This window comes from Narcine bancroftii, chromosome 12 (genome assembly GCF_036971445.1).
Source record: "Narcine bancroftii isolate sNarBan1 chromosome 12, sNarBan1.hap1, whole genome shotgun sequence".
NCBI lineage: Eukaryota > Metazoa > Chordata > Chondrichthyes > Torpediniformes > Narcinidae > Narcine > Narcine bancroftii.
Window position 1 is genome coordinate 70,178,708 of NC_091480.1, and position 26,848 is coordinate 70,205,555.

The following is a 26,848-nucleotide window of genomic DNA, read 5'->3' on the forward strand; positions in this document are numbered from 1 at the left end:
TAGTGGGTCCCACAATTGAAACACTCATTCCTGCAAAACTTAGCAACTATTCTGTTCATGCCATTTAAGGAGTGCTTTTTCCCCAAGCCTTTTTATAGAAAAATCATTGAATGTTTTTGAATGTAACTTTCCCAAATGAATACATTTTCATGCATTATAGAAAACTTTGATCCTATCATTATACTGTTTTACATTTCTCACTTCTTTTGGCTTGATCATGAATAACCAACAGAGATGCTCTTTTCTCCATTTTGTTCCCTTGTGGTTCAAATGGGACAATAAAATAAAAAACTGTTAACTGAAAAAGATTTTTTTTTAAAATGGCATTATAAAGAATGTTATTACTCTGTCAATAATATCCTGGTATTGAGAACCAGAAATGGACTTGACCTTGTTATTGCAAAACATCTAGAAAGTAGATGACCAGTTCATCTGTTTTTGATGTTATTGATTGAAGTAACTGGTTTATTTGGAGATCCTTTATTAAAGGATGCTTAGAGTGTTTAACTCGTATTGGTGTTGGCAAACAGCTGGCAGAAGTTCTGTTTTAACCTTTTACCTGAAGGCCGAGCTATAAATGTGCCAATTAAATGTGATAAGGAAATCTACTTAGTCAGTAATAAACAAACCCACCAAAAATGAAATTTCCTGGTAAATGAGAGCATTTCATTTGATGAAGGCAGGCCATCCCAACTCAACCTTATCACTTGACCCATTAATTTGAGTAAATGTGAAATGCCTTGTTGAGAGAACAGGGATAAGTCATCTTGAGACACAAAGAAAAAAATTATTTTATTTTAAAGTATGCTTCAGTCCTTTTACATTGCAATTAAGATCCTGACTGATTTTACATTCAAACAGGAATATAGTTATGGAAGGTTAGTGGTGGAAAGATGAAGCTGGCATCATTCAGAAATTGATTTTTTAAAAACTCTGTAAACTTTTTCCATCATTCAGAGTAACATCTCTGATTTATATTTTAATACCAATCTCCATATTTTCTCCTTAAAATCTATTTCCCCTACCTAGTTTAAACCTTTTAATCATAATTTTGAAAATTGAATTTACCTTGCATTGTGTTGCTGTTAACCCTCCAGAAATGAAGTTCTATTCATGCAATGGATATTTTTCACAAGATCATCGTGTTCCATAATATAAAAGTCTTAATTTAATGTGCACACCAGTTATGTATGAAAAACAAATTCCCTTAGTGTGATAAGACAGAATTGACAAATTATTGGTCTAGAAATTGTGCAAGACTGTTATTTGGGTATTGTTTCAATCCTGCAGCACTTTGCTTAGTCCGAGCTAAAGATGAGTCTGGGAATCAAATGGGAGGAAGAGAAGGCTGGTGACTAGAGATCAATAGACCAGAAGAGTGTGAAGGGCAGGTGGGGTGAGAAATGATGCTGTTTAACTGTCAAAGGATCACAAGGGTGAGGATGGGTGGAAAAGAATCAAGGTCTTAGATAATTGGTGGCAGAGGAGGGAAGTACACAGAGTTTTGAGGAGCATCAGCAATTGGTTTGAGGTCTTGGGTGATCAGAGCTTCTAATAGTTAAGCAGAAGACTGCAGGTAAAACCATTTAAATTAGAGTGAGGGGAGATTAAGAATTGGAGGGGGTCTTTGAGGATTCAATTAAATAAGGATTGATATAAATAATTATTGGGATTTGCCTTAGACTGGTTGGTCTTCAACCTTTTTTTCTGACTGACATGCCACTTTAAGTAATCCCTTACTAACTACAGAGCACCTAAGACATCCTATGTATCATAATCTTTCCTTGAAATCTGGTTTCCACTCAACTGTATTTGAAGGAAATTTTGAAAGGAAACTGGCAGTCAAAGCAAATCTGTGCTTGAATTTTCCATCCTTCCTGGGTGAAAATAAAATGGGATGGAAATGAATCAATGTCTGGTCACTTAATATTTAGATAGTTATGGTACCATAAAGTTTAATACAACATGACAATGTGGAAAGCATCTTGTGGTACATTGTGGACTATTATAAAGCAGGGATGGCCAACCTTTTAATTTTTAATTTAGACATACAGCACAGTAATTGGCCATTTTGCCCCACGAGTTCATGCCGCCCAATTAACCTACACTGCCGATGGGCTGAAATGGCTTGTTACCATGTTGTGTGTCTAAATTTAAAAATTAAAAGGTTGGCCACCCTTGCTATAAAGGAACAAAATGACCCCAAAGGACAATTTAAACATTTATATCATGAACTTCATACAGTTTAGTTCAATTACTATCAATATTTGTCTTTTATTATTACAGGAGGGTATTCATCTGCTGAATTGTAAATGATGCATTCCTAAAGATTATTATTTCATTCTTGCCAAATATTCAAGCAATAAGTATGTGATTGATCATCATATACATGCAGCCTTTGAAATAGTTACCACCAAAGTCACGTTTCTCAAGTTGACACCATTCCCATCCTAATTTATTGGAAAGCTACCTGATTCTGCTAAGAATGCAGATGATTTTTCCCTCTGGCACCATTCTAAGGCTGCAGAACTGAAGACATGCTTGCCAGCTGCCTATCTATACAGAGTTGGCAACATCTTGCTGCTATGCCATCAAACCCTCTCCTTAATTCAGTGGTTCTCAACCTTTTTCTTTGCACTCACATTACCACCTTAAGTAATGCCTTGCAAACCACAGATCACCATAGATTGAGAACCACTGCCTTAATCAATAAATAGACCTACAAATCATAATTTAAAAACAAAAGGAAATTCTGGGAAATACTCTGCAGGAAGGCAGCATCTGTGGAGAGAGAAACAAAGTTAATGTTTCAGGTTGATTATCCTTCATCAGAACCAGAAAAGTGAGAAAATTTCCTTGACTTAAATTGCAGTGAGAGGGAGGAGCGGAGATAATAGAGGGAGCGTCTGCAACAGGGTGGAGACCAATATTACGCAGTGTGTTGAATGCTTGTTAATCACATTTGAACTATTTAGAAAGGGTGTAAACAGAGGGAGGTGACAGGCAGTGGTAGAGAGAATACAACAGTTATTGAACTGCCATCCTCACCCAGTTTGGCATGTTTTCACTCCAGAGCCACAACACTGACTCTTAATTGTTCTTCAAGATGCTCCATCACAAGTCATTCACATCATGGGATAATTAGAATTACAGTAAATTATGGCTTTGCTAATGTTCCTACCCTTATTTTTCACACTATGAACCATATTGACCAAAATACACACAAACATTTCCCTCTTGAATATACACAGTGTCATTTTCTCCCCTTTTCCCCCCTCCCTCCTTCCCACCCCCCTCCCCACCCACTAAACGTTCAACATATACGATGCATTAAACCCATTAAACAATGTCATCACACAGTGAAAATAAACAAGAAAATTGTGTCATCTACTTTTACACACTGGGTCAGTTCATTTCGTCTTCTTCTCATTCTGTCATTTTAGGTGGTGGAGGTCTGCGGTAGGACTTCTCTGTTGTGTTCCATGTACGGTTCCCAAATTTGTTCGAATACTGTGATGTTATTTCTTAAATTGTATGTTATTTTTTCCAATGTACCATTGCTGTATTCTCAGGCTATCTTCTGATTTCAAGGTTGACATTATGCAGTATCAGATAGATGTTTTCTCTATAAGAAGGAAACGGGACAACAGTACATGCAATTTGGGCATGTGAGAAAGTGGAGAAGTTTTGGGAAGATCTAAATCAGATATTAAACAAAATCACAAAAAATAACATACCAAAAAATCCAGAGATCTTTCTTCTAAGTAATATAAGAAGTAAAGAACTTGGCCTCGATTTGGATGAAGCACAAAAAAGATTTATTAAGATAGCCTTAGCTGTGCAAAAAAATGTTCCTACCCTTTTAAGTAAATTTTAAAAATGACGTCCCAAGATCCACATCTCCCTGTTGCTTACCCTGCATCTGCTCTTTTACAACTTGTAATGTTATCCACGGACCTTTTCAATTGAAACCTAATCTGTTTCCTCCACCAACATCCAGTCACCTTGGGACAACTGTCCAAACCTATGCCATAGATGTAAGGGATTACTTAAGATGGCATGTGAGTGGGGGAAAAAATATTGAGAACCACTAGTCGATACCAACTCTTCAAATCTCCTCCTCACTGATTTTGAATGGTTTGTCCTCAGCAAAAGGCATCACTTTTAAAACCCTGTGCTCACACCTCAGCTGCCTGACCTGCTGAGTTCCCCCAGTAGATCATTGTTTACTCAAGCTTCCAGCAACTGCAGGTTCTACTTTCCAAAAACAACTCAAGTGAGGAGCCCCAACTACCTTGATAACTAAGATGCATTATGTTAGGGGGTTCTCCTCCAGTATCAGTATCATATAAAGAGACCAAAACCAGGCCCAGTGTAAGTGTTCCAAATGTTGGCTGACCAAGGCCTTGTGCAAATATGAATCATTATGTGTCAACGGTACTAACTGCATCCTGTTTGCCTCAGTAATTGCAGCACAGAATTGCCTTTTGAGAGGAAACTAGAAAATGCTGGAAACACTCATCAAGTCAGATGGCATCTGTGGAGAGAGAAAAATTGATGAAAGGCCAGATGCTGCCTGACATACTGAGTCTTTCCAGATTTTCCATTTTTATTTCAGATTTCCAAAATCCACAAATTTGCTTCCGAGGTGTATGCACTGGAGCCCAAATCTATTTTTTTCTTTGCATATTTTTGATTTCCTACTAAAATATACATAAATGTTGATCAGTCATGCATAATATGTGCTTCTCCAAATTAAATGTTCTTTGGCAACCTTCAGCCCAATCTGCGAATGTGTTGTGATCTGGATAATTGCAATTAAGGATTGGGTTCTGTAGTAATGCCTGCACAGATTGTATTGTTAACAGTAAATTTGCTGATTCCTTCCTCTACACATTTATCAAATCATGGGAAAAATAAATGCCATTGGTCTTGGACTGGATCCTCCCAGAATTCCCAAGAGGTTGGTACTTTACCACTCACACCAGTGGCATCAATCTTGGAGAAACACTTCTTGACAACTTACTTTCATGTCTGTTGTCTGAAAAAAGGAATAGATTCAATTGTAATCTTTGAAATAGAATTAGATAGATACCTCAAAAGAAAGATGTAATGAACTCTTGAGAAAGAGCTCTCACTTGGGACAGATTGGATGATTCAAGGAATAAAGGGCTGAATGATTTCCCTCTGGAGTGTGGACTAATGTGACATAATAACAAAATAACTGTGTTACTAGAAGCTTCAGGAGCTCAAGTAATTCCTTACTTCCTGATTTTATTTGAAAACGAGATTAACCCCATGATAGTACAATGCAAACTCTCTCTCTAATGTTATGATGTAACATGTCATGCTTTTTTATCACCTCTCTTATCTTCCCAGCCTTGCCTATTCCATTAGTCTTCTCCTTCCTCTCTGGGGGTGGTGTGGGGGGGGGAGGTGGGTGGTGTGAAATACACTTCTTTAATAGGTTTGTGCCATGGCTGATGATTGATTAGCTGGATATTTTCCATGTGCCAATCCTGGCGATGAAGATGCAACCGCCAACTCCATTATGTCCTAACTCTGGGTTTTTTTTCCTACTGTTATCAGACTCTTAAATGGTAAAATTGGTAAAAGCTGATGCCTTTTCACTGTTTTCATTGTATTTTTCTCTATACCTTCACTTTATATTTGAACACTACACTGTTTGACATACTGAAATGCTACACACTGCACTACCTACTGTACTTGGTAAACAACAGAGACGGCAGATGCAGAAAAAACTGGAGGAACTTGGCAGCTTAGGCAGCATCCATGGAAGGAAAAGGACATCGACTATCTTTTGCTTTCTACAACCATCTCAATCAGGGGCTCATTTAAAGACATACTTTGCACATTAATTATTACTGAATTCTTGAGTACAGTTTTTTGCTCTACCTGGCCTGCAGGAAAATGAATCTCAGGGTTGCATGTGGTGGCATGTCTGTGCTCTGACAATAAATCTGATCTTCAAACTTTAACAGAGTTGTACAGAATAGAAACTGGCCTTTCAGCCCATTTCATCTCTACCAACTTGCCTGCATTAATGCCATATCCCTTTATGACTTGCTCATTGAAATACCTGTGGTGCACTGTTAGACAGAATCAGACATACACAAGGTAAAGACTGTATAACAGACTTTAATCCACAAAGACTTCCACAGAGCCAGGCTGGCTGTGGCTGCAGCAACTCTGAGTGAGGCCGGCGCAGGCTTATATCCCGGAGGGTGATTGACACCCGACCGGGTGGGGCTTGATCCCTTCAGGCCAACTGATTGACAGCTGGCCAGGAGTTGTCCTGTCCCCTTGCACTCCTGCAGGTACAGAGGTTTCCCCCTGCAGTAGGCCGGTGGTGTACCGCTACAATACCTGTCCACATACCTCTGAAATGTTGTTTCATTTGAGAATATTGTTGTCATCTAAGACAAAGGTAGCTGCATAAATGCTGATTTAAGATTTAAAATAAAGGATTGAACTTGCATCTGTAAAGTGTTTTGTGAGCTCAGGATCATCTATAGCACTTTCAGACAAAAATGTACTCTGTCACCTGGATGGTTTTATGACATGTAACTGTGAGACTTATGACAGATTATATTTTATATTGTATATAGATATGTTTTAAAGGAGATAAACTGTGGCAGGTTTTTTAGTGTAGGTCACATACAAACACTTCAAAACGGATCTCATTTAAAATGCCAGAGCTCTACTCAAACCAGACAGTCCAGGCTAGCTGTCTCACCATATGTAAGTATTTATCTTTACATAGGAATTATGTTATGGAGAGTCCAGGACGGACCAGCCTCGTGCAGCAAGTTTCTAAGTTGGTTTATAGACTCTCAGATGACGGTCTGAACAAATCCATGCAGAGGAATATCAGTCAGCCTCTTTGACAATCTGCCCTGAGCTTTGGCCAGTCTGAGCCAAGCATGTTCATTCCCAAGAGTTCCTCGACAGGGAGCATATAGAGTTCCTTGTCTCCCCCGGAGGTGTACCAGTGAAAACCACAAAAGTAGAGTGGATTCTGACACAATGGTAAAATTTAATGGTAATTTTGCATTAATGTTGTTTTAAAAAAAGTATTAGATAAAATCCACAACAAAGAGCGGCACAGTTAACAGTGACCCGGCTTTGAATCCAGCGCTGTTTGTAAGTAATTTGTACCTTCTGAGTGGTTTCCTCCCACCCCTAAAATGTACAGGGGTTGTAGGTGAATTGAACGCATTTGGGTGGCACAGGCTAAAGGTCTGAAAGGGCCTGTTACCGTGCCTAGCAATAAATGCCAAAAAAACTGGGAGTTAAATAGCAATGAGATCATCTGTTTTTGCACTATTGGTTGATTCAGCAGGAATAATTCCCGTTTCTCCTTGAATTTTGACCATTGAATCTTTTGAACCCACCAGACTAATGATTCATTAAATATTTTGCTTTGATTAGTCTGTTATGAGCCCAGAGGACCCCAAAATCCAGCAGCAATAGAAATTCACCAAGACAAATGGTTACTTAAACAAAGGTTACTTTTAATTATCTTTAAACATGAAAACAGGATCAAACTTTAACTCATTACTATTAAGTTAACCTAACTTAACTCTAAGTTAAGTACACTTGTATGTAAGTTCAGAAAAGTTCTTTGATTCACAGTCCAATCTCACTTCTCGTTCCTCCAAGTTCACTGGTTGCAGGCAATTCTTATACTGTCCACAGAATTTAACATGTATGAAGTTCACCAGGCTTTGGTGCTTGAAAGGTAAATACCACTCAAGAAGGTTCTTGTTGGTTTTCAGAGAGAGAGACTTGTTGCTCGTTGGCCACCCACAACTGATTCCTTCTGATCAGCCACTTTAGTGTCTTGCCAAAGAAACTTGTCCCATCAGGGTTTTTCAGATGACTACCTCTTTCTTTCAGATCACCACAGAGTTCCTTTTTGTTTCCCTTATTTCAAGTGAAATATTATACAGCCAGCCATTTCCTCTTGTATGGACCACAAGGGCTTTGACCAGGCTGAATTAAGAACTTACAACCCGTCTTCAAAATGGGGTTTTTCCACAAGTTTGCCAACTTGTCATGTTCCAGTCCCATCTGCTGCTGCTGAACTATAGAACTGAACTCTCTCTCTCTCTCTCTCTCTCTCTCTCTCTCTCTCTCTCTCTCTCTCTCTCTCTCACAGAGATAACCACATGACCCTCTTAGAACAGCAAATTGCACTCAGACAGACTGTGGCACCAGACCTAATCTTCGAGTCCGTTCATCTGTTGCTTTCCAAAACAACAATCCATTACTCCACAGCATGTCCAATCAACACCTACTTGTGAAGTCTCTATAGGCATTCTTCAAAGTTTTTGCAAAGGCACCCGGAGCCTGGACTGTCTGGTTTGAGCAGAGCTCTGGCATTTTAAATGAGATCTGTTTTGAAGTGTTTGTATGTGACCTACACTAAAAAACCTGCCAAAGTTTATCTCCTTTAAAACATATCTATATACAATATAAAATATAATCTGTTACAAGTCTCACAGTTACATGTCATAAAACCACAAGCTTTGTATCAAAGCAGTACCTCTATATTTGTCCAATTGAAAATTAATTTAACTTGACTCAATCCCCCCATGTTGAGTTACAATGTTAAAGTTAAACTAGTTGCATATAGTGAACAATACACGTCTGCTAAACAAGCTAAAATTTGTCATCTGCCTCTTCTTTATTATGTAGCATTTAATTTGTCTAAAGGTTCAAAGATTCCTTTTATTGTCACGTAGTCATACATAAAATGAAACATGCATGATGTACTTCAATTTTTGTGTGGCATAAGGCAATCAAAGAGTCACCATGAGCATTGCCCAGCGCCCCTAACAATAAGAGGAAGAGAAGCAAGAGAGAGTCCCTTCAGAGGCGCTGTAGATTCACCTCCAGCGCACCCGCAGCCTCACAGACTCCTGTTCAAACCATTGGCAGCCCAAGCTCCAGGTCCAAACCACAGACATGATCAGGAAATCTTCTGCACCAGAGGCCCTTCAGGAGTCCTTGCCCCCTTGAATCCCAGTTCCGATTCCTGGTTCCTGTGAGCGAGTCTCCAGAAGCCACAGCCTGTGTGGGTCCTTCAGCTGCTGAGCCCCTTGCTAGTCTGCTGTCCCTATAGGGTCATTCCCAATGATTCTCCCTCTCAAAGGGTTGTGTTCTCCCCATTTCTGATGTCCCGCACTTAATTCTGTCGACATTAATACTTAGAAAAGCCCTGTTTGTGAAGAATCCCCTCAGATTTGATTTTATCTCCTAGTTCAGGGAAACCATTTAGAACAACAGCTTGTATTTGTATAACATTTTCTGTTCAGTCAAGCATCCCAAGACATTTCATGGTGTAAGAAAGAAACTTCTTCTTTGAAGACAAGTAGGGTTGGAATTCAGTAAAGTGCCAAAAGCGTTGGGTGAAATTCATTTTGGAAAGCTTTTAAAACGATAGAATAGTAGAGAGGTTAGAGAAGTCTAGCTAGCCAAAAATATAATGTGATCGTATGTGTTCCATGAAGGGCAGAGTAGTTTGTAGATGGGGAGAATGAATAAGCCAGTGTACTTTGGTGAGAATGAAGCAAGCGGGTTTATCTATGGGACCATGATCACTGCAGCAGCTTAAGAAGCTTGTTCGCCACCTTTTCGGGCTATAAGGGATTAGCAACTTTGGCAACATGACCCACAATTCTGGAAAAATAATATTTCCTTTGGCTTGTATTAGGAGGTAACCAATGTAAACTAATGACAGTGATAGCAGAGGGCTACAGCTGGATCTCATTGGCAATTTTATGGACGCTGACCTCATCTTCTGCTAACCTTCACATGTGAGGAAAGAGGTTCCAAGAATGGATTTTCCATTTGTCTGGGAGCCATTGACATATTGTTCTTTGTTGGCATTTCTGAGTACAAATTGGCTGCTGAATTCTTAACAAGAACAATTAAATTTAAAAAAACTTATGTTATTGCAGTAATATCTTTAAAGCCTCAGCTGCTTTAAAGGAAATGTGAACTAATGTAATTTTATAAATTTTAATGAAAGTTTCCCCCCACTTTCCAAATATTAATTTCAAGTTTTTGTTTCTCATCCGATTGTACAAGTGCAACCCGATGAAACACTTGGAATTGTGTGTGTTTTTTTTAAACAAAATATCTGTTTAGCTGCAGGAAGTAAGAATTTCAGGTATTTGTCCATTGTACTTGTGTGTATGACAATAAACTGATTATCATTTTGATCCCCATGTTTCAATTGCAAGATATTATGCAATTATGGAATTAGGGATTCATAATTTAGTAGCTGTTTATTTTCGACAATGAAATATAAGGAAATTATCTCCTTTATAAATATTTATACTGGATAGCAAGATAAATTGGTAATGTGCTGTTTGAAATAACGATTGAATACTAGTTACTTGTCTTCTGTGTACAAATATCCAAATGACTGTAATAGAGCATCATATCATCATAAGTAACTAGGTATTGTTTATCCTCAGTTACAGTGGCTGAATGGCATGGCTAGTTGTGCCGCTGCCTCTTGGCATCAGAGACCCAGGTTCAATCCTGAGCTCCGGTCCTGTCTGTATCAAGTTGGCACATTCTCCCATCATTTTCCTCTGGTTTGCTTCCACAACCCAAATGTGTACAGGTTGATAGTTTAATTGGTTATTATTAGTCAACCCAGAGATGCAAGTGAATGGAACAATCTGGAGGGAGTTGATGAAAATGTGAGGAAAATAAAAATGGTATGAATGAAGGATTAGTGTAAAAGGTGACCAAAAGGTCAGTTTCCATATTGTAGCTCTCTATTTTTAGTTTCAGGGATCCCCTCGCCTCTTCATGTACCGTGCCTCCTTTGATTTTAGCCCAATTACTTTGTACCAACATTTACAACTTTGTTTGGACTTCACTCTTCTGTTTTTGCTTGTCCGTTTTGCCCCATTGCTGAACTGCGTTTTTGTTTGTGTCTGTGTGCCAAAGACCTGTTATTTGTCATTGTTTTCATTCCAGACACATTCCTTCCCTTCAGACCCCCATAAGCTCCCATGCACCGTATCTGTGTCCACATCAATGGGCTTCCTTTCAAACATGTGAAGATAAGGGTCTGACAAGCTGTTTTGAAACCAGACACAATAAAATGAGGCTGAGATATGACATCACAAACTGTCATGGTCTACTCACTGGAATCTGCACAAATGTAGTGGACCTCTGTCTCCACCTTGGAAACTCAGTCCATATCTCTGTAATGCTAACCCCAGCATGCAGACCGCTTGTCAAATGCTCCAGACCAGTTCTGAAGCAGGTTAAAACCTGGCCAGCATGGGTTATTCATGCACTTCAAGACTACTTTGAGCACACTGACTGGAACATGTTCAAGGAAGCAGAAACCGATGGTTTCTGCATCGATCTGAAGGATTATAAGGCATCAGTGACCAGCTACATTAATAAGTGTACTGACGATATCACTGTGCCAAAGACCATCATTACTCACTCCAATCAGAAGCCATGATTGACTGCGGAGGTGCGTGTGGAGCTCAGGAACCGAGATGTGGATGACAAGGTATTGCAAGAGCCAAGCTGTCTGAGGCCATCAGGGAAGCAAAGCGTGCACGTGCCCAGCGCGTTCAAAGTCACTTCCTGGACAGAAAGGACACACGGCGCATGTGGAATGGCATCCAAGACATCACCAATCACAAGACTACACCATCTGCTTGTACTGAACAACTACACGCATTTTGAGGTGAAAAATGACGTGGTGGTTGTGGTGGAATACTAATATATGCATTGTACTGGTTGGCCCACCCCTGATATTGTAACTCCTCCCTTCCGTTATTCCTAATAAAGGTTGTACCGCCAATCCCCTCCCTCAGTACTGCCTTGGAAATGGGCCAACAGCATGTAAGATATGCCTGTAAGTTTATAGCGATTAAAAGTTATTAATCTCCACTTCTGGTCTGTTGGATCTAATTGTTAGCACCACAATTTAATCGCTATAATTTCATGCCATGGACAAGGCTATTCCAGTGGAGAAGATGGACACTGACCCTAAGGATCTAGAGGCCTCTAAAATTCAACCACTGGCTGCACTGCCTAAATGCCTTTATGAAGCAAAATATTCAGGAAGGGATCGACAAGAGAGACCTGCTATTTTCACAGGTCGGCCACCATTTTTTCCAGATAATGTGGGACTGTGACACTTACTCAGCCACTATGGGGCTCTTGCAGAAGCAGTACCAGGCTCTGAAGAATGTAATCTACGCCAGATAGTTCCTGGTTAGCTGTCGACAAGCACCTGGTGAGTCTGTTGATGAATACATTTGGGCCTTGCGGGAGCTGGGGAGAGCTTGTGGTTGCACCGATGTTACGGAAGCCATCTACCAGGAGGAGCTGATCAGGGACGCATGTGTGGCCGCCTTTATGTCTGATCATATCAGACAAAGGTTCCTGGAGAAGGGTGATTGGACCCTGTAAGGCATAGTCAATCTCGCCAAATCACTGGAAACAGCCCAACAGAATGTGGAAGCTTACTTCTCTGGCAATGTGGTTGCCACATGGGGAGTTTGGGCACTGCCATCTTGGGTCGCGGAGTCCAAAACAGCAGCCGCTATCGCTGAGCACCCAAAGTGCTACTACTGCGGCCAAATGAAGCGCCTGCAAAAGAACTGCCCTGCTAGAAGTACGACCTGCTCCAGCTGTGGAAGAAAAGGACACTAGGCAAGGGTGTGTAGGTCCATACCTTCTTCTCCTTGCAGCGACGCGTGCGGGCAGCAGCCATCACCATCTTGGACCACGACATTTCCAGCTTCCTTTCTGGTCGTGGAGAACAGCGCTGCAGGATCCCAGCCACGACAGCCCGGGTCGGCTTCACTTCCGGCAGTAACCACGTGCGAACCATTGGGGCAGCCATCTTTAGAGCGGACATCTTGGAGGTTGCCGACGCACACATACAGCTGCAGTGAGTCGGACAATGAGCAGACACTGGCATCCATCGTTCTGGATCAGAGCATCCCACACCAATTAGCGAAGTCTACCATGGACACATTACGTACTGCTTATTTGATACAGGAAGCACCGAAAGCTTTATACACCACAGCACAGCTTCCTCACAGTGACATCAGTCCAGTGTAAAATCTCGTTGGCCTCCAAGTCCCATTCGACCGAAATCCAAGGTAGCTGTGCCATGGGTGGTACCGAGTACAAGAATTTTAAATTGCTCGCGATGCCACAACTCTGTGCACTGGCCATAATGGGGCTGGACTTCCAGTGCCAGCTTAAGTGTTCTCATGGAATATGACAGGCCCCACCCACCCCATGGTCAGTAATGACCAACTTTTAAACCACCCGCCCGTCTCCCCAAACACAGCCGATCAACGACTCGAAAACTACCAACTGCTCACGTGGTCTGCCCATGTTCCAGGTCCCACCGTCCCCCCTGTTCAAAAGCCTCACCCCCGACTGGAAGCCTGTGGCATCTAAGAGCAGGACATTCTGTCCCAGGGATGGAGCCTTTATCAAGGCTGAGGTTAAACGACTCCTGGCCAAGGGCATTATAGAGCTCAGCATCAGCCCTTGGAGAGTGCAGGTAGTGGTGGTGAAGAGTGGAGAGAAGCACAGGATGGTCATAGACTACAGCCAGTCCATCAGCCAGTTCAGCCTCTCAAACGCTTACCCCCTCCCCCGTTAGCCAACATGTTGAACAATATTGCCTAATACTGGGTCTGCTCCACCATCAACCTCCAGTCCATCCTCACTACAGAGAGCATCCTATACAACTGTATCACTGCCTGGTTTGGAAGCTGGACCACCTCGTACCAAAAGACCCTGGAGAGGATAGTGAAGTCAATGGAAAAGATCATTGGGGGCTCTCTTCCTACCATGAAGGACATCTACAACACGAACCAGGCAAAAGGCAATAAACATGGTGAAGGACTCCGCACATCCCTCTCCCTTCTGCCATCTGGTAGGAGGTACCATAGCACTCGGGTTCTCATGTGCAGATTGGGCAAGTTTTTCCTCCCCCCCCCCCCCCCCCCCCCAAGCTATCAGGCTCCTTAATTCTTAGAACATATGTGGATAGTGTACCGTGGATTTTTACTGCGTACTGCTCACATTAACCATCTGATATTAACGTAACAATATTTATGTATTTGCATGTTTGAATACTTGTCCTGCACATGTATTGTTTGTCTATATGTGTGTTAAGCCTGGTTGCGTCTGTGTGTTTTGCACCGAGGCCTGGAGAATGCTGTTTGTCAGGTTGTACGTGACCATTCAGATGACAATAAACTTGACTCAACTTTTTATAAAATCAGCCAATTTGTCACAGCTTTGAAATGTGTTTAACTTCTATTCAAACTTATATTTATGTAAATATACTCTGTAGTCCTGGAGAAACGCTATCTCGTCTTTACTGTGTGAGCATGGTATGAATGATAAATAAAAGTGACAATTTGAATTATGCTGGGATATTAGAACGTAAGAAATAGGAGCATGAGTAGGCCTACTAAGCCTGTTCTGCCATTTAATGGCTGATGTAGGAGCACTGTTGTTTCCAAGTCAGAAAGGTTGTAATTCAAGCCCTATTCTCATACCTGAGAATATAATCTAGGTTGGCACCAGGGTAGTTTTATTGACTACTGGGTTAGTGTAAACCCATGATGAAGATCCGGCATCTCCTTGGCTCTTCCTGTTTCTCCTTGTAATAACTCTGTATACCTTCATCTCTTTCTCCCACTCCTTTTCCCATACTCAAGATGGGCTCATTGCCATAACCAAGCCCGGAGTTCTGGGACTCCTCACTAAACCTATCTGGATTTTTCCTTAAAGCCTAGTTCCTCTCCCAAGCTTTAGTCATCTTTTCTGGCTTTCAAAGTATTTGGCTGGATGTCATTTTTTAATCTCATTACTGTTCTTGTCGAATTTAAGTTAAAATGCAAATTGTAGTTATGAGAAGTGCCTGTTTTCAGGTGGTTTATCTCACCACAGTGCCTTTCCTTCTCCACTAAAGATCTTCAATAATCTCTCCTGATCAAGCTATAAATCTTCATTGCTCTCCAATCCTGTTAATCATTGTATATCACAACTTGAGTCAATGAGTTCCAGTCACCCACATTTATGCGAGCAATTATATTGCCACATATTTGAAAAGATGCATTGAATTTACAGAACCCTATTTCCCAGAAGGATTTTGTGTTTGACAGCATCCTGTTTGTTGAGTTGAGGTAAACAGCCACTCCAAACACCTGCCCTATCTACAACGTCAGGAAATACAGACAAGTGTCGGCTTGCCTTGGTGAGTACTTGGGAACAGTTGTACTTTGATTGTGGCTCCACACAGCCAGTATCTGTACAGCCATCAAAGAAACAGTTGCTTTTTAAAAAAATTCTCAGTTAATGGGATCTGGGAATGACTTTTCTCTTTTCCTCTGCAGGTGGGATTTGACAATATTAGAAAAGATGATTTTTATTCTCTGATTCCAGTACTTAGCGTTCTGAGGATAAGGTTTTAGTATGCCTTGCAGCAATAATGCTGGGCACTCCCTTTTATTATATGAACTTCAATGAAGCCTGTACAGTTTGTACAAGCCTCTGCAGATGTTCAGCATCTGAAATAAAATAGAAAATGCTGGAAATAATCATCATGTTTGGAGAGAGGAAAAAATTGTTAACATTTTTGTGTCAGCAAGAACCCTATGTGATCAGTCCTCTGTACAATTTGTCCAGAAACTTGGAATAAAGGGATATTATTGAGCAACAAAGAGACAACAGTTTAAAATAGCTTTGCATCAGTGGTAAATATATTTCTGCTGTGGAGATCATGGCTGACCTGCACCTTAACTATACCCACCAGCACGGTTTCCATGACAATTTAAACTGTGTATTTTGCTGATTTTTCAGGAAATAAGATGTGGTTTTTGCACCACAGCCTGGTTGAATGATATCAATATACAGTGGCAGCAGAATAGCTGTCTCAATTGTCCAAACACAAAATATTGAAAACAGTGGAAATCTAAATAAGAACACAGGATGCTGGAAATACTCAGGATCGAGAAAGGGCAAAAACTGAGTTAATGTTTTGGGTCAATGATGTTTCATCAAAACTCTGTCTACCTTTGGGAGACATTGACATTCGGGACAGTGTTCAAGAATTTAATGCAATAGTGGCGACCTGGACTCGAGGCTTTATATGACAGAAATGACAAATCTATGCTGTGAATGACGTTGTTGAGTTATCTGATTATCCTATGATTATCATTGGATTTCCTAAGTGCTGTGGAGTTTTAATTACCAACATTCTCTAAAGACACTTTTTATTGTCATTTTGTCGCTTTGTCTCGCAGTTCCGCAGTGGACACCATGCATTTCGGTTATTTGTCAAATGCTTGATGTACTTTTGTGTGGCAACTGTCATAATAGTTGGAGATCCAAAGCAGGTGGATGGCATTCAGATCTGATGTAATCTACTTGAATGGCAGAGCAGGCTCAGGGAAATATTGTCCACTCCTAAACTGATGTTCCTTTGCCTGGGGATAAAATGTCCAGGCTTGGAATTTTTTTCAAAACGTTTTGAATGACTGTGACAAATTGGCTGATTTTATAAAGAGTTAAGTCAAATTTATTGTCATCTGATTGGTCACGTACAACCTGGCAAACAGCGTTCTCCAGGCCTCAGTGCAAAACACACAGACGCAACCAGACTTAACACACATATAGGCAAACAATACATGTGCAGGACAAGTATTCAAACTTGCAAATACATAAATATTGTTACGTTAATATCAGATGGTTAGTGCGAGCAGTTCCTTTGGTCGTTCAGCATTCTCACTGCCCGTGGGAAGAAGCTGTTCCTCAGCCTGGTGGTGCTGGCTCTGATCCTCCTGGATCTCTTTCCCGATGGGAGCAGCTGAAAGATGCTGGGTGCGGGGTGGAAGGGGTCCTCAACAATTTTGCACACCCTCTTCAGACAATGATCCTGAAAGATCATGTTGATAGCGGTGGGGGGAGGGAGACTCCAGTGATCCTTTCGGCTACTCTTTGCAACAACTGTATCACCAGTGATGCAGCCGGCCAGGACATTCTTAGAGCTCCTATAGAATGTTGATGTAATGGTGGTCAGTAACCTTGCCTACTTCAGTCTTCTCAGGAAGTGCTGTTGCACCTTCCTGACAAGTGATCTTCCTGAAAAGATAGATTTGGTGAGGAATTAAATGATCAGTGCTAACAATATCTAAATATTAATTTCAACAGGTGCATTCATTAATTTGCATTTAATTAGTTTCACTAAGCATAGTTTTTTTAAACTCTTTTCTGATTAGAGACCTCTACTAAATGAGAATACAGTTAATTTTGGCATTATACCAGAACCGAACAACTATGAAGCAAGGAAAACGTAGATTAGCTTGTGCTTAATTATGAACTTACAGATTAAATAGCATTTTTTTAATGATAACGTGGTCAGCCTGTTATTTAGCTTCTAAAGAAACCTTTGTTTTTCTTTCTTGCTCATTTTTTTCTCTCTCTATGCCACAGAACATTGCTTAGGATTTTAATATGAAAACATGTTTAGGTTAGACATCCTCAACGCTTCTGAGTGAAATCAAGAAACTTTTTCTGATGGACAGCCAGATGGCTTGTAAAAATAAATGGGCACAAAGAAATATCTAAAGTAGGTTTTCTCTGGGGAATATTAATGAATATTTATTTAATCAACAGTTGGAAACAGAGCTGGATATTCATTTCATTATCATAGCTGTGAATTTGGCATGAATTTTCCATAGCTACTATCTATTTCTAAATCAGAACAGATGCTGCAATCAATTTATGCACCGAGTAAATGTAGTCTTTGTCTGTTTTCCCCCTTCAATCGCTTCATCCTTATATCACTATTAACTTAAAGACGCACCATAGGAAAATTATATTCCCAGAAACCCTGAGAGTTAAGAATTTTAAAATTTAATAAAGAGCTTCTCAGAACAGTTGAAAAATTCAAACAAAGCATATTTCCTTATTTCTCCATTGCTACGTGTTGACTTAGCACACACCATGAGGAATACACCAGACTCTGGTCCTTTGAACAATTGCTTTTTAATCTTCCCTTCTCATGAACAAAAAATGTTTAATTTGTTAAGAATATATTTGTTGTCATTAATATTGCTGCTTTAAATTTTAAATTGCTGCATCCCAGATTTGGCTTGAGGCTACCCACAGCTAATCTGTTACTGGTGGTCTCCACCATCTGCTGCACTAATTCAAGAAAGCAACAGCTCCTGTCAAATCGAAGGGACCCAGAATCGGCATAACCCCGTGCCATTCATGAGCTAGAACAAACATACTCCCTAGTTAGATGAAGGCTTCTCTCGCTGCATAATATTTTGCTGGATTTGTGTATGTGTTGCATTGCTACATTAAGTGTCCAAACCTTGCAGGACTAAAGGAGAGATGGCATTGGCATTGTTTTTAAACAATTTACTGTTAGGGTTTTGGCAGGTTAGGTCTTATTCAATTCTGTCTGCGGCTGAAGACCAAAAATTATTTATTTTAACTGTAAGGGTGTGAATATATTTACCACTGTTCCATTCCAAAGATTGGCAGGCATGTTCAATAGCCTTCAGTGCAACTTTTGCATCTCATTGAAAAGTAAACAAGTAATTCTAATGAAGAAACACACACACCGCAGATGCTGGAATCTTGAGCAAGCGATGCAAAGCTGGAGGAACTTAGCAGGTCTGGCAGCATCAACATTTGGGGCGGGTCCCTTTATTGAGACTAAAGCAGGATGTTAGCCAGGTAGAGGAAGCTCACTGTGTGGGACAGAGGAGGGGCAGTAGTGTTGGAGAAATAAAAAACAGCAGTAGATAAAGAAGAAATGGAACCAGATAGAGTTGGGTAATGGTTCCAGTGTTTCCATCTCCTTTACCTACATTTCTCTTTAACCTTCCCACTCTCCACCTGTCTCTCCACTTCTCCCACCTTCTGTCCAATGCCCATCCTTTCTGAACCCCGCCCCATCATATTTCCACCTTGATATTACCAGATATCACCCATAAGATACAGGAGCAGAAATGGGCTATTCAGCCCCGGTATTTAATCATGACCTGATCCATTTCCCCACTCAGCCCCACTGCCTGGCCCTCGCCCCATAATCTTTGATGCCCTGGCTAATCAAGACCCTGTCAATCTCTGTTTTAAATACACTCAATGGGCCGGCCTCCACAACTGCCTGTGCCATCAAATTCCACAGATTCACCACCTTCTGGCTGAAGAAATTCCTGCGCATCTCTGTTCGAAGTGGATGCCCTTCGATCCTGAATTTGCCCCTTCCTACTTTCGTGTCAATGAAAAATCCCAACCTGAAATGTTTACGGACCATTTCTATCCATGGAGGCCACACGAGCCACTGAATTCCTCCAGCTGTTCATTTTTTTACTCAAGTGATTCTAATGAACTCATTAACTTTTGCAAAAAACGTACACTTAATTTATTAGAACAATCACATTAGGAATGCAGTTGGATTGACCAGAGGACCCATTAACAATTTGGCTTGGTGACCTCGGAAGATAGACCATTTACCTGCTTCACCACCCCACCGGTTGTAAAGAATACACATAAATGTCCATCAGTAGGATAATATGTGCATAAATGGGGGTGTGTGTCAAGAAACAATCACTTTCTGAGTTACACGTTCAAATCCTAACATGATAGCTGAAGGACTTAAATGCAAATATGAGAATAAAAAAACTAGCAGTGACAATCATTGATGTGTAACTACAGTAAAATTACCATTATCCAGCACCTATGGTATTGTGGATGCTGGATATGCAAATTTTCTGGATGGCTGAGATGCATTCTTACAATGTCTAATACACCTGCATTAAGAATTAATTGTTTAAAAGACAAAAGACATCCTCAATTTCTGATTTGAATTTAAAATTTCAAACAATATGGGGACCTTTTTTGAATTACTTTTATAATCTTTGATTTGTTATGAAGGTAGAAATGTTGACGAATGAGGTAATTTATCACTGATGAGAATTCTGTCTTTTTTTGGCCAAACAGCTTCTTTCTTGGAAGTGAGTTTAATAACAAAATAATAAAGTATTAATGCAATTTAATTTGTTTGATTAAAATGTGGGGTACTTTGGATGAAATGGTATGATTTAAGTGTAATGTATCTTTTTGAATTTTAACATATCCGTATGTAGTCTATTTTTGGATGTGAAATTTCAATGTTAATAAAAGTATTGAGAAAAAACAAAAGACAGTGTAAAATTTAAAGTAATTTGAAAAATGCCAGTATTGTAGATCTTAATTATGTAAAGTTCGCTTTAATCAGGTAATTTCTGTAAATTACTCAATTTAAATTCAAACCCTAGTTACTAGTGTTGTAACAGTACTGCACTAACCATGCGGCTCTCATAATTAACCCCCACCCCAAGTTTAATGATGAAGCCTTACTAATATAATAATACACTTCAAGAGAGTCTTCTCAGTGGCGAGTGGCATCGTCTGGCTCTTCAGCCTGGGCGCTGCCATTTTATTCAAACACAACTTTATTGAAACATTATTGATACAGCTTCTGCAGGCAGGTCATGACCGTGGCACTCTGCTGGTTGAATGTTTGTTCCAATCATCACCAAGGAGTTGTGTGTTGCTGCGGAGAACATCTATTTTTACAATTTAAAACTTTATTTAAAATTTTATTTATTTACTTCTTTGATTTTTTTTTGCCAGATGTTTGGGTTGTTGGTTGATTGAATTCTGGGTACCTGGGATTTTACTGTACATATATAGACGATCTGATTCACTCATGTTATTTTGTAGTGTGGGAGTAAATTGTCATCCTCACCTGGTCTGGCCTATATTTGATCTTGAAACCATTGGTGTGAAATAGGCAAGCACTAAGTTTGGCGGGTGGGGGGGTGGAGAGGGGGGTTTGGAAATTAGAGAGAATTCATTCCTTTGCCAAACACAACCACATGCTGACAAGAAGTAAAATGCTTAAAACAGGTAAACCCTTCGACACATTCCAAGCAGTTATAGTGTAGATTGTTGACAAACATTTTGTCCTCCTTTAGAGATTGGATTGTGTTACCAATTTTTAGCAGTCCTTTATGAAATTATTTTACAGAGCTTTTTTTGCATGTCTATATTGTCCCGTTAATCAAAAATCCTGCCAATCAAAATGTACTAATTGTTTTATATAAATTTTTCAAGTCATTATCCATTTTCATCCCCAAATATTCAATCCCATTCTTCGGCCATCTAAATTGCGTATTTCTTTGACAATTTGTATAATCCCCATCAATTATCAGCATAATCTCACTTTTGTCCCTATTTATTTTATACCCAGAAACCCTCCCATAAATTTCCAGTTGTTAATGCAACCTTTGCAAAGAAATTTCCGGTTCTGTCAGATATATTAATACATTATCTGCAAACAGACTCATTTTATGTTCATTTTTGGTCAACCCTGAACCCCTTAATGTCTGGATCCCGTCGAATAATTTTCACCAAAGGTTTTATAGCCAATATGAAAGGAGCTGGAGATGATGGATTTCCTTGTCTGCTAGAACTGGACACTGGGAATGTTGGAAATACTTGGCCATTCATCACAACTCTGGCCTTAGGTTCATTATATAGGGCTTGAATCCAGTTTATAAAGTTTTGACCTAATCCAAATCTCTCCAGTACTTTAAATAAAAAAATCACACTCCAATCTATCAAAGGCCTTTTCCGTGTCCAAAGGAACTGCCACACTTAAATAACCTCTTTTCTGGGCCGAATGAATTATACTAAGCAATCTGTCCACTGATTGCCTTTTCTTAACAAATCCTGTTTGATCCTTATTTATCAATTTTGGCAAAAATGTTGCCAATCAGTTTGACAAAGCTTTGGCTAGTATTTTGTAGTCCATATTCAACAAAGAAATCGGCCTAAATGATAATGGTTTCAAGGGATCTCTATCTTTTTAGGGAATTACCGTTATTATTGCTGTTGAGAAAGAACCTGACAGGGTATGTGATTCAACCGCTTGATTCAGTACCTCCATAAAGAGAGGCATTAACAAATACTTAAATTCTTTATAAAATTCCGGTGGAAAACCATCCTTGCTGGGAGAGCTATTAACATACAATTAATTCAGTGCTTCTTCTATCTCCAATTGAGTAAAAGATGCATTGAGTTCCATCTGCTCTACCAAGTCTAAATTTGGGAAGACCAATTGTGACAAATATTTAGAAGTCTTGGGGCACTTTATAAATCCCATAACGGTCATGGCTGTTTAATTTTGTTAGGGGTGTACATTTTTAATACTGAGTACAGTTATTAGTGGGCAAAGGAGTTAAGGGTTATGGGGATAAGGCTGGAAAGGGGTACTGATGGTAGTGATCAGCCATGATCTGTAAAATGGCGGTGCTGGCTCGACGGGCCGAAGGGCCTACTCCAGCTCCTATTGTCTATTGTCTATTTTATGAATATCTCCTTGAGATTCCAATTTATATAATTTGGAGTAGAATAATTTGAAGGCCTCATTAATTTCCTGTGGCTTATAAGAAATTTTATTGGCTTCTGTTTCAATTGCATTAATTGTTCTCGATATCTTTTCTGTTTTCAGTTGCCAAGATAGGACCGTGTGCGCTCTCTCCCGAGCTCATACTACCTTTGTTTTGTCCTCATTATTGCTTTCTCTATATTGTTAGTTTATAACATATTATACTCAAGCTTTTTATTGATAAGTACTCTTCACCTCTGTTCTGAGCTCCTCAACTACAGGTCCTTCTCCAAATGATGTATCTCTTGTTCCAATTTATCTACTACCCTCATGTATTCTTTTTAATTCTCGAGGTATAACTAATTATTTTTACCCCTTAAATATATTTTTTAGGTGTCCCATATAATAAATTTATTGGCAGTAGAATGACAGTTAGTCTCACAGAAGATTCTAATATGTCTTCTTATAAAGTCACAAAGTTCAGATCTTTTCAATTACAATGGATTGAAACACCATCTATACACCATGTCCTGCTTATCAGGTATAACAATTGATAATAATAGAGGTGAATGGTCTGACAGGACTCCTGCTTTATACTCATTTTCCATGATTCAAATGCGCTGATAGTAAAAATAAATCTATCCTGGAGTACAAATCATATCTACTGAAGTAAAAGGAGTAGTCTCTTTGTCTTGGATGTAATTTCCTCCAGGAGTCCATTAAGTTCAGCTCTCTCATTGAGCTCTCTTTAGCCATCCTTGTCCTGGCCACTGCTCTTGTTGATTTGTCCAGAACAGGATCCAGAGAAGAATTAAAATCCCCCACTACTATTCCATTTTGATGTGCATCTGTCAATTGAAAAAAGGTTTCTTTTATAAATCTTTCATCTACATTTGGGGCATACAGATTGAACAGGGTCCAAGATTCAGAATATATCTGACAATGTACCTTCACATACCTACCTGCTGGATCAGTTACAACATTCTCTATTACAACTGGAAGCTTATTCTTTATTATTATAATAATAATATTTTTACATTTGTATGTAATTATCGTAATATTGTAGCGAGCTGCACTGATCCGCAAGTGAACCGGGTCATGGAGGTGCAGGCTTGCACTGGGCTGATGTCACAATGGTCCCGGTGGAGGGGGGGGGGGGGGGGGGGAGCATGCAAAGGATCATGGGGGTTGTGGTTATAAGCTCTCGGAGAGTTCCAGTTCATTTGGTTGGTTCAGCTCATTCACAGCTTCCATTGGTTTTTCTTTTGTTCACTGCACTGCACACCGACCACTATTGGAACTATTTCTCTTGGAAATAAGGAACAAAATCAAAACTTGTATAATGTCAATTTCCAGGGAGATGGGGCCTCAAAGTTTGTCTTTTCCACACCAGGTATGTGTTTGTGCATTAGTCACAACCCATAATATTAAGTTGGGTACTGTTTTGAGCTTATCACTCCACTCTTATGGGGGATTTAAGTTTTGTTTTAATCTTATTTATAGATATGAAAATAGTTATAGCTTTCTATCTCTATATATTCTTCTACTTGATCTTTTTCTATTCAAACTGTTGGCAGATTTGGGTCCAGCAGTGGAAGAAAAGGAAATTTGGATCTCCGGGGGAGGGAATGTGGATAGATGGGATGAAGGATAACAGAAATTGACATAACAATAATCTGTGATAAAGGTAAATATGGTAAAGTCTGTTAATCTTAATGATTTAAACAACCCTGTGAAAAGGAAGAAAATAGATAAGAAATTATATTAAGAAAATGAGAGCAGATCTGGTCTTCCTTCAGGAAACACATTTAATTGATAAGAAACATCAAAAATTAAAAAGGGTCATCCTTCAATTCTAAAGGAAGGAGAGTGGCGATCAAAATGTAGTCATTGTTGAAGCTAGTTCTTGTTTTTAAATCAGTCATTCAGTTCCAAGAACAATGTTAAGTTCATCAATAATTGGGAGTTTTAGTCAATGAATTGCCGGCATGAGCATAATGGAACAATTATAATGTTGTTCAAATGATCTAGCTTGGGGAAAAGTTTTTCTCTTGTACTAATTCAATTTCCTTTTTGATTTTTTAAAAAATTCCATGAATGAATCTAAATACAAGGAAATCAAGTTCAAATTTATTGTCAGAGTATGTACCTGATATAACATACAACCCTGAGATTCTTTCTCCTACGGGGCAGGCAGAATTTTTACTTATTGATAGTACATATCCAGTTTGTTTATTTATCATCCGATTGTACAAATACAACCCGTCAAAACGTCATTCTCCAGTGCTTGGTGCAAAACATTCAGACTCACAAGCAGACATAACACACATACAGAAATAATACACATGCAGACAAATATACATATATAAAAATAAATAATTATTCTTTAATAAATAGTGGAGTCGCGGATGGGTTAGTGTGAGCAATTCCTTTAGTCATTCAGCATTCTCACTTACTGTGAGAAGAAACTGTTTCTCTACCCGGAGGTGCTGGCTCTGATACTCCTGTATTTCTTTCCTGATGGGAGCAGCTGAAAAATGTCTGTGTGGGGTGGAAGGGGTCCTCACTAATTTTGCTGACTTCAGTGATCCCAGTAGATCACGTTGACAGGAGGAGGAAGACCCCAGTGATCCTCTCTGCCACTCCTATGTTCCTATGGATTGACCTCTAATCCAATGATCTGCTGCAACTGTGTCACACGGTGATGCAGCTGACCAGGACACTCTCTATAGAGCTCCTGCAGAAGGATGACATGATGGTGGCTGGTATCCTTGCCCACTTTAGTTTTCTGAGGATCTGCAGTCGCTGATGCACCTTCCTGATGAGTGAGCAGATGTTATGTGTCCATGATCAGTCACTTGTTAAGTGAACTCTGAGGAGCTCGGAGTTAAGACTTGGGTTGTTATTCTCCCACCACATCGCAAGGATTTCCACCTCTTCTCTGTGGTGTGACTCATTGTTGCCCATGATGGGTCAGTATGTACAGGAGTGGGCTGAACACACAGCCTTGAGATGCACCAGTGCTCAATGTGTTGCCGCTCAATGTTCTGCTTCTGATCCGGACAAACTGGCGTTTCCATTAGGAAATTCAGAATCTAGTTATAGAGAGGGATGTGGAATCCTAGCGATGACAGCTTCTCCACCAGGCTCTGGGGAATGATAGTATTAAAGGCTGAGCTAAAGTCGATGAGCAGCAGCCTGGGCATATGAGGAGCCATTCTCCAGGAGGGGCAGGACGGAGAGACGTGACAAGGCTATAGCATCATCTGGAACAGTTTCTTCTATAGGCAAATTGAAATGGATCCAATATCTCCGGGAGGTGCACTTTGATGTATTCCATTACCAGATGCTCGAAGCATTTCATAATGGTGGAGGTCAGTATTATGGGGCAGTAGTCTTTGAGCCCTGTTACTGTCACCCTCTTTGGTACCAGAATGATGGTGGTTGTCTTGAAATCTGCAAGGATAATGGATTGCAGCAGTGAGGTGTTGAAGCTGTCCGTAAAGACCTCCGTCAGTTGGTCTGTGCAGTCGTTCAGTACCCAACCAGGTATGTTGTATGGTCGCAACGCCTTGTGTGGGTTCACCGTGGATAGAGTTCTCACCTCAGTTGCAGCTATGCAGGGGGCCCATTCATCAGGGGGACACACAGCTTTCTTTGACGTCAGCCTGTTCTCCTCATCGAACCATACATCGATGTTTAGTCTGCTAGAATGGAGGTGTCATTGTCTTTAACTTGCAAGAAATATCATGGCATGTGCTATCCATTTAAATAGCCAGTGGAATTTTGGAAGACTAAGGAATATATTTTCTCTCCTTCCATTGTTAATAATGCTAGTATTTAACAATACTAGTCAAAGCAGCAAAGCAAGAAAACAAAATCACTGTGACAAATAACAAGCACATAAGGTGAGCACAAGGCTCCAGAAAAAGTTGCAAAAAAATGTGCAGGAATGATACCAACACTGAATGCGTACAAAATTCAGAGGGACTGAGCAGGTCTGGGGATCTCATGAATGAAAACAATCAGGAGAGATGTACCGTAGATAAGCGTGAGAATTTGGGGTGTGGTTGGGGGGGTGGGGAGAGGAGTTGAGAAAGAGAGTGGGGAATAATAAAAATTTATGGTAGAAATATCCCAGTGTAGGATAAATGATAGCATCCAAGGGAAATTGTTCAGAGTCTATGAAGAATAAAAATGTAATATTTGTGTAGGATCGCTTGTGTTTCCTTATGGTCAGCCTGGATTCGATGGGCTGGTGAATGTTCCTGTGTTGATTAATTCTGTGATTCTATAAACCAAAGGTTAATTGGGGGAAAAGGGATGGAACGAAGGTGTCCTTTGGCC

The 26,848-nt window shown here is 40.0% G+C and overlaps 1 protein-coding gene and 1 long non-coding RNA gene across 2 annotated transcripts in view; one reads left to right on the top strand and one right to left on the bottom strand.

Annotated features, from left to right (window-relative positions):
* The window catches only part of rapgefl1 (Rap guanine nucleotide exchange factor (GEF)-like 1), a 125,430-nt gene that overhangs the window by 3,835 nt on the left and 94,747 nt on the right, over positions 1–26,848 (top strand). The gene's annotated exons all lie outside the window — the stretch shown is intronic.
* On the bottom strand, positions 23,077–23,601 carry LOC138747178 (uncharacterized). Its single transcript, XR_011347346.1, has 2 exons — positions 23,464–23,601; positions 23,077–23,349 (listed from the first exon to the last, which is right to left on the bottom strand). It is a non-coding gene; the product is annotated as an uncharacterized lncRNA (long non-coding RNA).